The sequence below is a fragment of the Perognathus longimembris genome, chromosome 2, assembly GCF_023159225.1.
Source record: "Perognathus longimembris pacificus isolate PPM17 chromosome 2, ASM2315922v1, whole genome shotgun sequence".
Taxonomy (NCBI): Eukaryota; Metazoa; Chordata; class Mammalia; order Rodentia; family Heteromyidae; genus Perognathus; species Perognathus longimembris.
In genome coordinates, this window is record NC_063162.1 from 30,740,096 (window position 1) to 30,756,728 (window position 16,633).

At 41.0% G+C, this 16,633-nt stretch overlaps 1 protein-coding gene across 2 annotated transcripts in view; it reads left to right on the top strand.

Moving 5' to 3' along the window:
* Window positions 1-10,660: 10,660 nt before the first annotated feature.
* Window positions 10,661-16,633, top strand: part of Slc16a12 (solute carrier family 16 member 12) — a 69,478-nt gene continuing 63,505 nt past the window's right edge. Inside the window, exon 1 of one of the 2 annotated variants that reach the window (XM_048338733.1) lies at window positions 10,661-10,992. The gene's annotated coding sequence lies outside the window, so the exon portion shown is untranslated. Of the gene's footprint in view, window positions 10,993-11,172; window positions 11,197-16,633 lie in introns of those variants that run through there. The other variant, XM_048338738.1, reaches the window with a different exon arrangement.

The window sequence follows — 16,633 nt, forward strand, 5'->3', positions numbered from 1 at the left end:
TTAGAGTCATTTCTAATCCCATGCTACATCCTATACCCTCTACAGCTGATGAGGAGGGAGAGAATTTTTTCAACTCTCACAAATGCATAGTTGTGTTGTATAAAAGGACAATATTGAAGGTGAAGGAAGATGGCCAATTAAAGCTTCTTCCATCTGCCTCTGAATACAAGTCCAAGACAGCAAAGGGAAGACTTTTCCAAAGACAGAAACAGAAGGGCATCAGAAATCACAACAGAGACAGGGCAGCTGACAGAGAAAGTCAATGGAGAAAAGTAGGAGACAGCAGTTACAATCCTGGCCCCCTGAGGGGAGGAGAAGCTGAGGTCTCAACCCCAAAAGTAACTCCAAAGCCCATCACCAGTGGCTCACACCAGCATTCCTTCTATTCAGGAGGTTGAGATCTGAGGATCACAGTTCAAAGCTAATCCAGACAGGAAAGTCCATGAGACTCACCTCCAATTAACCACCCCAAAATTGGAAGTGAAGCTGTGGCTCAAAGTGTTAGCCTTGACCAAAAAAGCTCAGGGACATTGCCCAGGCTCTGAGTTCAAGCTCCACTACTGACAAAAAAAAGTCACTCAGAGAATCCTGGCAACAGACTGGCAGAGTTGGGCATGGGATAAGCTCATGCTCCCCCAAAGCCTTAAACCCAATGTGGGAACCTCTAACACACGAGGCCAACACTAGAGAAGAGTGACACTTTAATGTTCCCTATACCTTCGACTGCTAAATCTAAGTACCTTCTAGAGACAGTGCCTTGTGGAGATGGTGCCTGAGACTGACCTACCCTGGGAAGCTGAAAACAAGTACCCATCTTGGCTCAGGAGCCTGGGAACACCTACCACTGTGTTTGGTGGAAGGGAGCTGGCAGTGGGGTCCAGGAGGAGAAGAGAGTCTGATATGGACCTGCGGGGTCGGGGTCATTTAAAGCACAAAGGAGTTCAGGGCAGTGTTGGGCCTGGTGATTGTTGGCCCCGCCTTCTCAGCTGAGAAAATCACTACAGAAACAGAGCTCTGAAGCTATGGCTGGTGCTTAGCCTCTATCTCTTAGCTATGTGGGGGGCTGTTACCCTGTGGGATTGAGAGTTCTGAGCCTAAGTCCCATGACCATGTGATTTCATGAGCCACCCTCTCCCCACCCCCATCCCTGCCGCTTGGGGTGGGGGGCGGGAAGGGGGGTTCACTGCTGGATTGTGGAGAAGCCACAGACTACAAAAGCTACCTGCGACAAGCAGTAGCTCCCCATACACTTTGGAGAGAAGCTTCTAAACTAAAAACATCTCTGTTGCCTAAACACAGCACTGACCGGTGCACAAGGACCCAAAAGAGGACCTAGCTGATTTTCTCCTTTCTAAGTTGTGCCAGGAATGAGGCTCAGTAGCCTGAATACTGTGACAAATGCTTCCCTTCTGAAGTATATCCCTAGTCCTTTTTGGTGGGAACTACACTTCAACCAGCCCATGACACCATTCTGACTGAAACCTCCTTTGGAAGTAAACAACACCACAGAAACAATGGCTAAGGGCAGTGAAGGTGGAAACACCAAGAGGGAGAGCTTGAGGCAAGCCTGAGCAATATAGCAACTTCCAGTTCTAGGCTACATCTCAGCAATGTGTTATATTTGGGAAGAAATATTTCGGGGTTTTTTCTTAATTCCAAAATAGATGGTCATAATAGTCCTGGCCTAAAGCCTATATCTTTAAAATGAAGTTACATGGAATTCCTTTAATAAGGTTTTAATATAACCATAAGTACTATTAATAACACATGCTTTGTACTCCTTTGACATTCTTTCCCATACTCTTCTTATTTCTTGTGATATTTTTTTGTACCCATGAACAGTAATAAATCCCTCAGAAAAAGGGAAAAATGACATTTTTAGCTTAATAGGCATTTCCCAACAACAATATACCCCATTTCTACGGGTTGGAAGAGGAACAGACTTGGAATATTTAGGTCTCCAATCATCCACATAACACTGAAATATAGTTTAAGTTTAGGATGACAACCATTCCACATAGAATATGGAATGGTCTTACTTGTCTGTCTCATGGATTTCCAAATCTTCAATACTTTGGGACCATTTATTCATTCATCAATTGGTTCCTTAATATGTGTCAGACTCTGTTCTAGGTGCTGGAGGACACAACGGTGATGGTCAGACAATGTTCCTGCTCTCATGGAGGTTTAGCTTGGAGTCAAGCAAAATACATGGAAGCAACAATAAGTCAATTCCAGTTGCCATCAATGTCTGAAGAAAACAAGACATTTGGATAAAGAGCAATGGAGATGAGCCTGAGTTTAAATAGAATGGTTTTCAACGATTCACTGGAAAGTTGACTTTTTAAAATTTAATTTTATTGTCAAGATGACATACACAGGGATTACAGTTACATACATAAGGTAGTGAGTACATTTCTTGTAAAATTTATTATCCCCTCCTTCATTTTTCTCCCACCTTCCCTAAAAGTTGACTTTTTTTCCAATGCTAGGGATTGGACTCAGATGCCTTGTGCTTGCTAGGCATTCTCCCACTGGAGCCACACCCCAATTGTTTTGTTTTGCTTTTTTCTTTTTCAGATAGGATCTCATGCTGACTTTGCTTAGGCTGGACTCAGATCATAATCCTTCTGCTTCTGCCTCCCAGGTAACTAGGATTGGAGATGTGATCAACACAGTCTGGCTTGAAAGATGGCTTTGAAGTTTAGGTTTTCACTAAAGGAGAGAAGAGCTTTCCAAACAGAAGGAAAAGCACAGAGGGCACAGATGGTGGGAAGGGCAGGCAACGGCCAGGCCTGGGCATATCAATAGACCATGGTTAGAGAAGCTCAGATTCACTTCCAGTGCTTTGGGAGTAACAAATAAGTTTTCATGAGGATCAGAATAAAGTTTGTTTTTTACATAAAACAAAGCAGCACTTTTTCATGCTATGTTTAATTCTTCACACATCACTAAAATAAAATGCAACTGATAGTTATCATTTATACTGCAATCAATTCTTTGAGCATTACCTCCAGTTTCTTGAGATGAAACATTCTTTGCTAATTTATCAGTGCTATCATAGTATTATCTATAAATACAGTAACAAATTAATGTGTGTAAATATGCTACTCTGCAAAAGGGAGGCCATGCTGTAGTATACCGCTTAATTTTAAAAAATAAGCAACACTATAATTTGTATAATACTAAAGACATTTACAGCACATGATTTATCCATTGTTCATTTCCCTGGATAGTGGTGTGTGTGTGTGTGTGTGTGTGTGTGTGTGTGTGTGTGTGTGTATGTGTGTGTGTTGCTGGGGATACAACCCAGGGCTTTGTGCACACTGGGCACATGCTAAACTATTGAGCTACATTCTCAGTCTTTAATGCCTTATCTGTTGTATTTGGATTTATCCTTATGAAACATTTTCTTCAATTTGCAATAGCAATATTGATTACAATGAGTATCAGTGAAGCAGATACTTGCTCACCAATTCATTAAGATCAGCACAGAGTCAGAAAGGAGAAATTATCCCCAAACATAACCGAGTTCTATTCTTTTTCTTTCTTTTGCCAATCCTGGGGCTTGATCTCAGGGCCTGAGCACTGTCCCTAGCCTCTTTTTGCTCAAGGCTAGCCCTCTACCACTTTAGCCACAGTGCCCCTTCTGGCTTTTTCTAATATATGGGGTGCTGAGGAATCGAACCCAGGGCTTCATGTATACAAAGCAAGCACTCTACCACTAGGCCATACTCCCAGCCCAACTGTGTCTTTTTTTTCACACAGGTGTAATCAGTCTCCATTCCGATTCTGTTGTTACCAGGTATGTGGTCCAGTGGGAACTATCAGTCTCTTCAAATAATGGCTTATGACCATGGCTGAGAGCAAAGCCTGCTGATTATCACTCACTCTTCTCCTGACAGTGTTTCCCTTTTGCTGGTGTCCAGCCCTCTCCCTTCTCTGTAGTAATCACACTTACAGAACTCATATGGTACTGGCTCCATACTGCCTAGTGATCAGCTCTGCATCTCTCTTCTCTCCCTCTACTAGGCATGGCAGGCATTTCCAAATGGCCAGTCCTTACCCTGCTGCTCTAGCTTCATCTCACCTCTCAGGCCCTAAGGATTTTCAAACCATAGTTCTACTCTGGACATTTTCCTTCGGCTCCTGTCTCGAGTTTCCAACAGAGGGCTGGGTATTTTGCTCCTTCTCAGAGCCCTGCATGTCCACCTTTGAATTATTTACAAGCTGTTAATGATCAACTCCCTTCTGTCTGGAGACACACATGTTTGGCCTCTCTCTTCTATTCCATATCTCTTTAGTCACTTTGTCCTATTGATTTTCTGTCTTCTCATCAAAATGGTTTATTTACTAGCTCCCCAAATACATCTTGCACTTTCCCACTGTAAATATTATCACCTGCAGTTTCTCCTGCCCAGACTGCTTTCCTTCATGCTAATGGAAATAATCCAAGAAAGAGCCCCAGCCCCACTTACAAAGCAGCTTCTCTTCCAAACATTCTATTTCTCTTCTGAACTCTCCCAGCAATGGGCTACTTCCTTTATCAAAAGCTATTTCTTTCTTGAAGCAAAATGATCACATACCTTTCCTTGTATCCTATTGTGTGTCTCAGAGTTTTCTTCCCTGGCTGGCTTTGAACCACAGTCCTCATATCTCAGTCTCTTGAGTAGCTAGGATTATGGATGTGAGCCACCAGTATTTGGATAAACAAATAATTTCATCCATATAAAGTCTAGAGAAGCCAAAATGTAAAACCAAACACTTCAGAAAATATTAGGTAAAAGTTTGAAAGATTTTGAGTACATTAACTAGAAAATGAAGCCTCGTGTTATTAAAATTATTAAATCCTGTGTCATGTACAATGAGATTAAGAGATGGTAGATTTTAAAGTTTGTCAGTTAGACCTTGAGGAATTTACATTCTCTTTTTCATATTTCACATATGATTGGAAGACAAGACCAGTAACTTCTCTTTGCTTCCTGATCACCATACTAACATGTATTTCTATTCTAGGTGTAGTCTTAGAAGGGCCTTAATTATGTCAGAGAATGTCCAAACTACACAGTAGCACCCAGGCTAGAAATCACTGATTTCATGGATTAAGATGTTGGCTTGGCCAACCACAATGGTTGTTGACTACAGTTATGGAAGACACAATAACGAAGGCTGGGTAAGTTGACTAGATGAAAGAAGACTTACTAGTAGGCAAATAAGTTCCATTTCAATGAAGTAAATATGGGAAATAGAGATCCAGATGTGATGGCATCCATCTGTAATCCCAGTACTTAGGAGGCTAAGGCAGGAGAGTTGTGAGGTCAAGACCAGATTGAACTACATGAAGAGGAGACTCTCAAAACAAAAACAAAATACACAACTACCGCATGCTTTACAAAAGAGCAAGAGAACAAACAAACAAAAATATGGGAAATAGGAGTCAACAGATTTTCTGGTAGAAAGACTGTTGGGTACAAACAACATCAGTTATATAGGTGGGGAAGAAGAAAGAGAGGCAGAGAGAGAGAGAGAGAGAAAGAGAGAGCGCCAAAAGTGATATTTAAGAACTTATAATTTAGGACAAAACAATTTTCTTCTAAACATGTTTCCCCCTGTGGTTTCAGAGAACACATCACAATGACAGAGCTTCATGAATGAGTAAACATCTATGTTCTGCAAATGGTGTCACAGGTCAAGAATTACACCACCTGCTTTCTATTCATCATCCCTTGCAATCCCTGAAGGAACCAGACAGAAAGGCACCATGGCTCTGCCCAGTATTTCCCTCTCCTCTAGGGGATGTTTGGCAATGTCTGAAGACAATTTTGATTGTCACAACTAGAAACGTTTGTATTGACATATAAAGAGCAAAGACCAGGGATGCTGCTAAATAGTGTACAATGCACAGGCCAACATCATAACAAAGAATTATCAGGTCCAAAATACTAGTAGTGCTGAGTTTAAGAACCTTATTTAATCAACAAAGAGGCGGGGCTGGGTTGGGTTGCTGTTCAATCCATGTTTTTTGTTTGTTTGTTTGTTTTGTTTTTTGTATGGTACTAAGTGATCTCATTTTACAGATGAGAAATCTGAGGCCCGAAGGTATTAAGAAACTTCCTAACCCCATACTGCTAAAGTGTGGCAAAACTATATATTTTTATTTTGATCCTCTGATTCCAACACCAATGTCTTTCTGTTATATTCTGATTCCAGGAAAAAGATACACGTATTGAAATAATTTCCAGGCTTCAAGTCAGGGTAAATGAGAGAATGTTAGTATCTGAGATCAGGGCAGTAATGTTAGAGAGAAGCAACTTTTGAAAGCTAACAGCAAATTGTGGTAATAAGACCAGGCAGGTCTTGCTATTTTAAATTTTTGAAGTAATAAAGTGGGGAGAATGCCAGTGAAACCATCCCCTGGATCTCTGGTGATGTGGCCTTGAGTATAGTGTGAGGTCAGAATAGGAAAATCAAAGTTGAGGACATCAGGCTTTAACTACACTCACGAGGAGAGGCCAGGGATCCATTTTAAGAAGAAGGGAGAGCAGAGATGTAGGGGATGAACTTAAGTCAAGTAAGGATCATATTCAAAGCCAGCCCAGGCAGGAGAGTCCATGAGATTCCTATCTCCAATTAACCATCAGAAAATCGCTGTGGCTCAAAGTGGTAGAGCACTTACCTTGAGCAAAAAAGGATATGCATAGGAGTGATCACAAAGGCTCAAGAGCTATGCACATATGATCATATAAAATAAATAATATTTTACAAAATGAATTCCTAGAAAAGGACTGTTTTGGTTGTCTTTTCACCTTGTTTGCTTGTTTATTTTCCCTTGTGAAGGCAAAGGGGGAGAGTACAGAAAAGGTGGGACAAAGGGTGAACAAATAGTGGTATTCACTAGACACTATTTGGAAAATGAATGATTCATCTTGTGGGTAAGGGTGAGAGGGAAAAACTGGGAGAGAGTGAGGGAAAGGGAGACATGGTTCAAAAAGAAATGTACTCATTACCTGACTCATGTAACTGTAACCCTTCTGTATATAACTGCTACAGTAACAATGAAATATATATATATATATATATATTCTTTTTTTTAAACTCAGGATCAGTGCTCAGGCCATGACAGACACACCCACACACACACACATACACACACACACACTAGAAAAAGAAAAAAATGCTCTTAAAAAAGAAGTAAAGTGGTAGGAAAAAGTAAGGGAGACAGCTAAGAAAGTGAGCTTTGAAAGGTGCTCCCAGGCCATGATGTGATTAAATATATTATTTGGCATGAGGGAAAATGGGAAGGGAAAGTGATAGAGATAGTAATTGGACTACATGGTAAACATGTGGAAATGTAACAATAAAATATCTTTCTGTATAACTAACACAAGCTAATAAATACTTTTTAAAATGTCATATATACAGGAGCTTGAAAATAAAGTTATTCCAAAATCTGTTTTTGGTATCTAGAGAATGATTTTGATGTTTCCTTTTCTATGTCTTGCTCTAAAATGTACAGCTGTCATACATGCTGCTTATATAACACTATGTTTGATATATATAGTTGTTTTTAAAACATTCATTTGTCTTAACAATAAAAATTTAAATTCCATGTAGGCAAAAGCCTTAACATCAAATACCCAACCTCCAACCTTCTGGGAGCTTTCATTTTCATGTGGACACCCCAAACTCTCCTTATCTGGAAACAATGTTCTTGTTTCTTTCTGCTAATTTTACAGATCCCTGTTTGTTCTTTGATGAAGAACAAACAATTCCTTCCATAATGATTGTACCCTAAGGTTACATGCTTCTCAGAATCCAATCTGAAAATTAATTTTACTGAACCATAGTGCAATGATTTTGAAAGATATTTGCCTGTTAGTTATCATCTACAATTGGTATGAATTTGGCCAAATATGCTGTGCCCCAAGGCCAGAATAGTACAGGTAGTTCTCAGCTCTGGCAAGTTTGGGAAGGGGAAGAGAGTAGTAGCAGAGGTATTACACAGTTGAGGTATTAGATTAACTGATCCCACCAGCCAAAGGATGCAATGATAGTACCATGTCCTCTGTTAAAGAAAAAAACCCCAATGGTTCTTTAACTATGATATTGACTTCATTTAGAATCCCTAAAAGGCAGAGGGACCACTGAAATGAGGTCTTGTTAGAGGAAAGAGAGATGGGGTTCAGATCAAAATACAGCTTGGAAAAATGAGTAATTTATAGGAGAGAAAGTGTGTGTGTGTGTGTGTGTGTGTGTGTGTGTGCATACACGCATGTGTGGTGGGGATAGGAATCTGGGGATGGAAAATCACTAAGAAGAAACAGCCAGGGTACAGGAGATTCTGGTTAAACTGTCCTAACAATTCTTGCTAAACGTAGGTCAGAGTGATTGGACATCAAGTCCAATTGGGTGGATTTGGCGAGTGATCAGATACGGAGGAGGAGGGGTTCTTTCTAACTGACTTAGTGATTTTTTTTTGTAGTTGTTGTTGTTGTTGATGCTAGAATTAGATTTTGAAGAGAAAAAAGGTACTGGGATGATCCACAGAAAGTTCAGAACTAAAACTTGACCAAGGAAAATAATCCTTTTTTTTTTTTTTCTCCACTAAGTATAAATAGAGGGTTTTCTCTTCTTCATGCAACAACTTCAACCTTCCAACTTAGGAAGAAAGATTCCTTTCTTGCATCCACCTCCACTTCTACATGCTCCAGGAGAGCAACCCTTTCCACAGCCTTAGGAGAAGAGGCCCATGGGAAGTTACCTTTCCCTGTTAGGCTCTGCTTATTCCATTATACTTAGTCATCATCATCAACAGCAGCCTACTATTACTGAACTTTTAGAGGATGAAACTTCTTCTGCCTGAGATACAATCAATCCAAATCTGAACACTCTAGGGTTAAAACAATGACACAGCACTTAATGGAGTCAACAAAATATTTGCTTTGGGCTTTGTGAAAGGCATGTGATTGGTGATTTAGAAGGAAGCCCAGGAGGTTGCTGTTCTCTTTTTCTCTAAAACTTTTTTCTTTAAAGAGAACTCCTTGGCTTACATTATTTAAACAGAAATGGAATTTACATACCATCCAAAAGAATATTTAACTGAGGGAAATGATTTTTTTTGAAGCACAAAAGGTGTTCAAGTCTTTAACCTAAAGACCTTCACAGTTCAGAGTTCTGGGCTCACTGTTGCTCCTGCATTTATTGGTTTATTTCCATTGTTAATGAGTTCTTTTACACACTTCATTTGCTCCCTCCTATGTGTGTTCGAAACAAATGTTCACTAATCATCACTGAGATCTAACTTAGAGTAGTTTTGCAAGTGAAAATAGGACTTAAAGTCTGATTTATGGAGCCAGGAGGTGAGGTGGAAAAGAAGAAACAAAATAGCCAGAGGGTAAAATGAGAAATGACTTTCTTAGATTCTTCTGTAAAACACCACAGTTGGATGCTGGTGGCTTGCATCTGTAATCCTAGCTACTCAGAAGGCTTGCAACAGGAGGACGGTGATTGGACATCAGTGTGCCAGAAAAATCCTGGAGACCTCCACTCAGGAGACTCAAGTGGTAGAGTATCGGGCCTCCAAGAGCAAAACCAGCAAGCCCCAGGCTCTGAGTTCAACCATTCCTATGAGAAAGTAAGTAGCAAATATTACCTACTACTGATTAGTGGTCTCAAGTTTTCCACAAGTCTATTTTGAGACTCTGGCGTTTACCTGAACCATTAGAGATTTTGTAAAAGTGGTTTAAATTGGAATGTGCATAAGATTCTGCTGTGGAACCCGACATTTTCTATTTTTTTTTTAAACAAGCTCCCTGGTACCCTTGGTCAGTAGGCAACTCTGAATAAAATGGAGGTAGATTCTCTAAGAAGTTGGAATCTCTGTAGTGGCCTTGCTCTCTAAATAATCAGGCAAACTGGGACCCTTACAGAAACAGTACTTAACAGTACCTCCTTGTAGATTTGGGCAGCTCTTTTCCTAAGTCTACGTTTACTGGTGCCTGCCATGTTACGTGCTGGGCTGCAGCGCCAAACTCATTTATTCCGTTCTCAGCAACTAAGCCAAGCAGCCACTGTTATCATCACAAGATACTGAGGCTGGAAGAGTTGTTAAAAGGCCCAAAGTAATGCAGTTTCCAGCAGTTGGACCAAGGTGGGTTTGATGCTCTTGATGCTTTTTAACTAAGCCTGTGATGCTTTAGTTTCCAATGTTGCTCCATGGGGTGAGCTTGCAGGGTTCAGATCCCAGCCCCATAGATCTAAAGTAGTCTCCACTAGTATTCCTCCCTGAGAGCTTGCTTGCTCTTTGACCTTGCAGGGAAAGAATCGTGTGTGTGTGTGTGTGTGTGTGTGTGTGAGAGAGAGAGAGAGAGAGAGAGAGAGAAAGAGAGAGAGAGAGAGAGAGAGAGAGAGAGAGAGAGAGAGAGAGAGAGAGAGAGAGAGAGAGAGAGAGAGAGGAGAGAGACAGCGAGCAGGTCCCTCGGCTTGTTTAGGCCAAGGGTAGGCACGTCTGGGGATCGGACAGTCGGACAGTCCTGGAGCGCGCTGGCTCCGGACACCGCGGGCCATGTGCATTACATAACCCGGAGGCGTCCCTCCTCCCTCGCGCCCCTCACCCCTGGCTGAGCCCCAGTACGCAGCGCGGATCCCGGTGATAAGCCCCCTTCGCCTGCCTGGCGGCGTCTCCCTAGGGCTGGCAGAGCTGGACCAGCCAGTGCATTTCGGGGGACCAATTAGTGCGATTCCCACCCCCCACCTTCCAGACACTCTCCTCCCCACCCCCCCACCCTCCCCACCCCCGGCGCTGCCCTCCGGCCTCCCCGCCCCGGCCCCAGCCTCCCCGCTGCTTCCCCCCGGTCCGCTCCCGCCCCTCTCCAGCGCGGGTCGCAGCGCCTGGGGCCCGGGAAGGGGACACGGTGCGGGGACACGTTCCCGCGGGGAGCCTCGGGGAATATGTCGGTGCGCCATCTCCAAGGCTGCGGCGGTCCCCGCGAGGTGAGGACGCGGCGGGACCCGGGTGCGGGTGGATGTAGCACGGGGGCCCGACGAGATCAGTCCGGAACGGGTGGTTCCAGAGCCAGGATCACCCCCGCGCCCCAGCGGGCAGGGACGCACCCTCGGTTCAGGCTCTGGCCGCTCTGCGATTCCGTGGTGTCCGGGGCGCGGTGGCTCAGGTGACGCGGCCGGGCATCCTCGGAGGTAGGACGGCGCGGCGGCGGGGCGCGGGAGCGGGCGGAGAGCGCGGGCTACCCTTTTCCTCCCTCCGCTGTCCCCGCGCCCCGGGGAGCCGGAAGAGGACCCGACGCGGGGTGGTGGCTCAGCACGTCGCTGGTTGGGTTAGGAAGTTTTTCACGTGCTCCCCGGGTGGTGCCGCGCTCCCGCCGGGCAAGTGAAAGGGAGCGGATGGCTTTGATCTTCATCTCCTGAGGTTTCCAAATGCAGACTTTCCCGGAGCCAAGAGACAAGGTCTTCCCTTCGCCACCCCCCGAAATTTTCTGTATTCATTTTTACAACCCACCTCTGTACCCCCACAAGAATACGTATTTCCCCTTGGGTGAGCTCTTAAAAACACAGTAGACTTCAAAGTTTTTCATGAATTAAACTTAATTGCCCCCCCCCCCCCTCAGTGGCTACCGGTCCATTAGGAAAATCAGAAATGCCCATAAAAATGAGCTCACAATTCTGCATTCTCAAGCAAACACTTCCACTGACGGATGGGCCTGCAATTAATTCCTCTTACTTGATTCTTTGCTGGGCGCCCCAGAGACTCAGCTGGCTTAACCTAGAAAGAAAGCCAGTCCTGCCAAACTCAGGAACGGTGGCACCGTCTCTACAGGTATTGGAGAGCACCAGCTTTTGAAATTGACTGTTCGAGGCATAATTCGTCTCCCTTCCGAAGTCATGATAAACTTGGGTCCTCCCACGGTATTCATCCTGTGTCTGCTGAAGCATTGAGGGACAGGAAGGAAAGGAGTTATTGAGTGACTGAATTTGATCACTTATAATCACAGGATTTAAAAAACCAAAGAAACTTTAGAAAGACCAAACAAAAATAATCACCTACTAGATTCAAACCCATCAGCTCGCGGCGCTGGAAGCTCAGCTCAGGGCGGGCAAGGTTTGGCTAGTTACATGAATATGGGATAAAACCTGAAATCAAGCATTTTTGCTGTTTCCTATGTCAATTTTCAAGGCACTTCATCTCTAGGCATTTTGAACAAAAATGATATGCCTAGAATCATCTAATACTATCAGTCTCCTGTCCTTGTATTTTCTTTATTTTTCTATTTTTAAACTTGCTAAGATTCTGAAATAGATGAAAAGCGTTAATTTGCTCAAACTCACTTTGTAGCACAACTTTAAATGGGTGTGTGCATATTATATACAACATTCATGAATCCTTAATTTAAAGCAATACTTGAAAATCTTTTTATGTCAAGATGAATATGCAGATATGTCCCAGGTGAACACCTAATAAAGAGATAGGCAAGAGTTAGCTACCTCCATCTGTCCTTGGAGCTTCTTCCAATTCTATGTTCTCTGAAATGTTTATTGGCAAGAGCTAAAGGCATGATTTATGGTGGTGGATCTGGCTTGAGCAAAGTGACTTTATAAAAGGAGGATCATTTGTCGTGGTTAATACCAATGCCCTATAATATAAGTCATGGCTTAAAACTTGAAGGAATCTTAAAATGACATAGTTAGCATTTCAGCATTGTATTGCACAGCACTTTTAGTGTTTCAGTTGAAGTCAGTTTTGCTTTTTTTAATTAATTAATTAAGACTGGTTCTAGACATGTAACTCAGTCTGGCTTTGACTTTGCTATGTAGTCTGAGGCTGGCTTCCCCTGCCTTCTACTTCTCCAGTGTTGGGATTCCAAACTCACACCACCCAGGTCAGCTCAACAGAGTGTCCTAGTGCTGTTCTGGGCATTCTGGTTGTGCCAGTTGACAAAACAAAGAACTTTGACCCCCTGGGGCTAAAGTTCCAATTCATTCATTAGAATCTCTCTAGGATTTTCTCAGGCACATGGAAGAGAATTTTAGTTTTGCCTGAAGAAGATACATGTTCTAATATATCTTCTTCCCAGTCCCACAATTCTATTGATTTTTTTTTTGTAATCATAGGAAACAACAGAACAAACCAAGATGAAATTGCTTTGGCTTTTATGATCTGACTTTCTAAAATATATGAGTTGGAGTTCTTACATTTGGTTATTAAACTTATGCTCATTTGGGGTCCATTGCCTTTGGGAAAATCACTGAGGTGACTTTAAACTTAATACAGAGTGGACTTAGTTGTCTCAGAAGTGCTACCATGTGAGTATAGGAGACTAACTGCAGTAGCTTATAAGATATAGCTGGCTGTGTTCGTGTAGATTGTATTGTTTTATTCTGTATCTCTTTGTGTCTTGATTCCCCCACTCCCTTTCATGTGAATAGGTTGCACAGTAATGACTTAATGAGAAAACTGACAACATGGTAGTTTTGAATCAGAGATTCCAGTTTTAAGCATTTTCTAATTCTTTCCATTGCATTTTCTTCAAAACAGCATGGTTTGCAAGCTCAGGCATGTTTGTTGTTCTTAACAAAAGCTTATCAAAATGAACTTGGCAGTTTTTTTGACTTATAAAGCCAAAAGGAAAGTGTTTAATGTTTGGGTTTTTTTTTTTTTGTATTTCTCTCCTAACTAAATGCTTTACTTCTGTGTTTTTTTTTTAAAGTCTAGATTTGAAAGAGTTTTCTCTTTATTTTTTATTTATTTATTTAATTTTATTTTTTTTGCCAGTCCTGGGCCTTGAACTCACGGTCTGGGCACTCTCCCTGGCTTCTTTTTGCTCAAGGACAGCACTCTACCACTTGACCCACAGAGCGACTTCCAGCTTTCTCTATATATGTGGTGCTGAGGAATCAAACCCAGGGCTTCATGTATATGAGGCCAGTACTTTACCCCTAGGCCATGTTCCCAGCCCTGAAAGCATTTTCTCATGAGTAGTTTTTCCCCATATTTCTATGAACTAACCCATTATAATATATAATATGATTGAGAAAAGCCAAATCCAAAGTTAAAGATGTTGGGAGATCTTGAGCACAAAGATTTCCTGTCTCTGTTTTTAATTTTCTCTACATCAAAGGACATCAGGAAGTGTCATTATGTCCTATTAATGTCCTATTTAAAAGTAGCCCCTGTCACACACTAGAAGAGTCACTTTTTTTTTTTAATGCCTGCTAGGCATCCAGAGAAGTGGATTTTTTCTGCATTTACATGTCACTTTGACCCATCAGAAGCTCATCCCTCCTTTATTTAGTGATTTGGGGGTGAGGGAGAACAGGAGAGGAGTTACTATAGTCAGGTAGTAAGTTGCATGTAATTAGTTAATTGTTCAAAATGCTCATTACGTAATTTATTTGATAAATATTTTTTGAACTTCTTGATGGTTTGGAAGGGCATGGCAAAGAAAACTCCTAGTTGTCAGGCCAGGAAGGAGAGGAGAGACATGAGAGAGACAGAGACAAAGACAGAGAAAGAGACAGAGGCAGAGACAGAGAAAGACAGAGATAGACAGAGATAAAGAGACATAGCAAGAATATGAATTAGTAGGGCGCCACAATCCTCTTCAAAGGCATGTCCTCTATTATTTACCTAGGGAGTTTTTTTTTTAAAATAAAACTTTGTATCTCAAAGGTTCCACCACCTCCCATTAGTACTACCCTGTTAACACATGGATATTTAGAAGACATCTGACATCTAAACTACAACAGTCAATGAAAGTAAGCCATATTAACAATATATTGGGTAGAAGTCATAGCATAGCTCAAGTGCTAGAGTACCTGTCTAGTAACTATAGGGACCTGATTTCAAGATGTGTTTGTGTGTGTGTATGTGTGTGTGTGTGTGTGTATGCTTATACACACATATATGTGTTTATACCTACATATATAAGCATATGAACCTTGAAAATGTAAGTAAAATTAGATACAAAAGAGTTTCTATTATATTACCATTTATATGAGATGTTCAGAATAGATACTCCATAGACACCACAAGTAGATTCACAGGAGCCAGAAGATGGAGGTAGAAGGAATCAGGAGTAATTGAAAATTGCACAGTTTCTTTTGTGTGGTGATGCATATGTTCTAGAATTAGGAGTAATGCTTGCCGAACATAATGGATATATTAAAAATAAAAAGAAAAACACTGAAATGCTCAGTTTAAAATAGTTAATGAGTAGTAGAACATTTTCTTAGCATGCACAGGCCTGCATTGGCATCACCGACACCACACAAGAAAAAGAAAGTTAAAGATTCTAGTCTGAAAAATTAGTGTTTATATTATGAATTTAGTTTCAATGAAAAAGAAAAAGCTTTTGAGCAATATTAACAAACTATTATTTACACATAGAACAGTGGTATAAAACATTGGGAAACTACAAGAAAAACAAGAAGATTCCTATTTCTACCCAACTGTTTTTTTTTTTTTTTTTTACAAGTTTCTTCTCCAATTTTAGAAATGGAAGCAAGAAATCTGGGTATGATTTAACAAAGAAAGGCAATAAAGAACTCCAGTCATGACATAATAGACAAAGATTAGTTAATGAATTTACCTTTGTTTGTGCAACTAAAGTTGATAAAGTATTTAAAACATGTCATAACAACTTTTTCACTCTATACCAATGACTTCTGGTTGATTGCTTCAGTTGAAAGAGAGTGAGGTTCAATTTCTGAATTTCAAGAGTATGTCAAAAATAGCTCATCTCTGTATCTGGATAGAAATTCCTGTTTATGAGTCTCTTATGGATACAGAAATAGTTACTTGAGATAATAGATGAGACTTGAACCTAGTTTTCAAGTTTCCAAATTGTATAAAAATTAGTTTTGCCACTCCAAACTCTATTATGATACTTGGGTTCTACACAAACACTTTAAATTTATTACTCAGAACATGTATAAACTATAATTTTTCAACATATTCCTGAACACACTTCATCCTTTTGTTGTTCATTGACTTATTACAAACTAATGGTGTAATTACTTATTTTGGGGACAACTTGTATTGTTTTTGCAACTCTGCTTTGCCCGATGAAATACTTTCCATGGAAATGAGCTCATATTTATCTATTGAAACCAGCTGTATTTCTTGAAATAGCAACTTCAGCTCTCTGAATCTGTAACTTCAAAACAGCAACACCATAGCTGATGGAAGAACCATACACAAAATAATTTCATACACACAACAGAGTAAAACCTGCTGTAAGGAATAACACAGGGTTGCTACTTCACTCAGAGATGGGAAAGTCAATGTTAACTGGCACTAATAAATCATGACAAACATGTAGTTTCTATAGGCATAACTAATATCAAAGCGATGTATTTGTTCTAGTAGATACTTGACAACTAAACATTCATAAATCCATTGATTCAAGACTCTATACCAATGGTTCAGCAGTTTATACACTAGAATCACCCAGGGAAAAGATAAATACTACTGTCAATGCCTCATCCTACAAATTTCCATTCAGTAGTTTTGAGACTGGGTCAAAGCTCATGTCTAACCAGGGTTGAAAACCACCCAGTAAAATAATATTTCAAAATCATATGCTTCTTCAAATTTATTATTGTAATAAATGGTTACTAT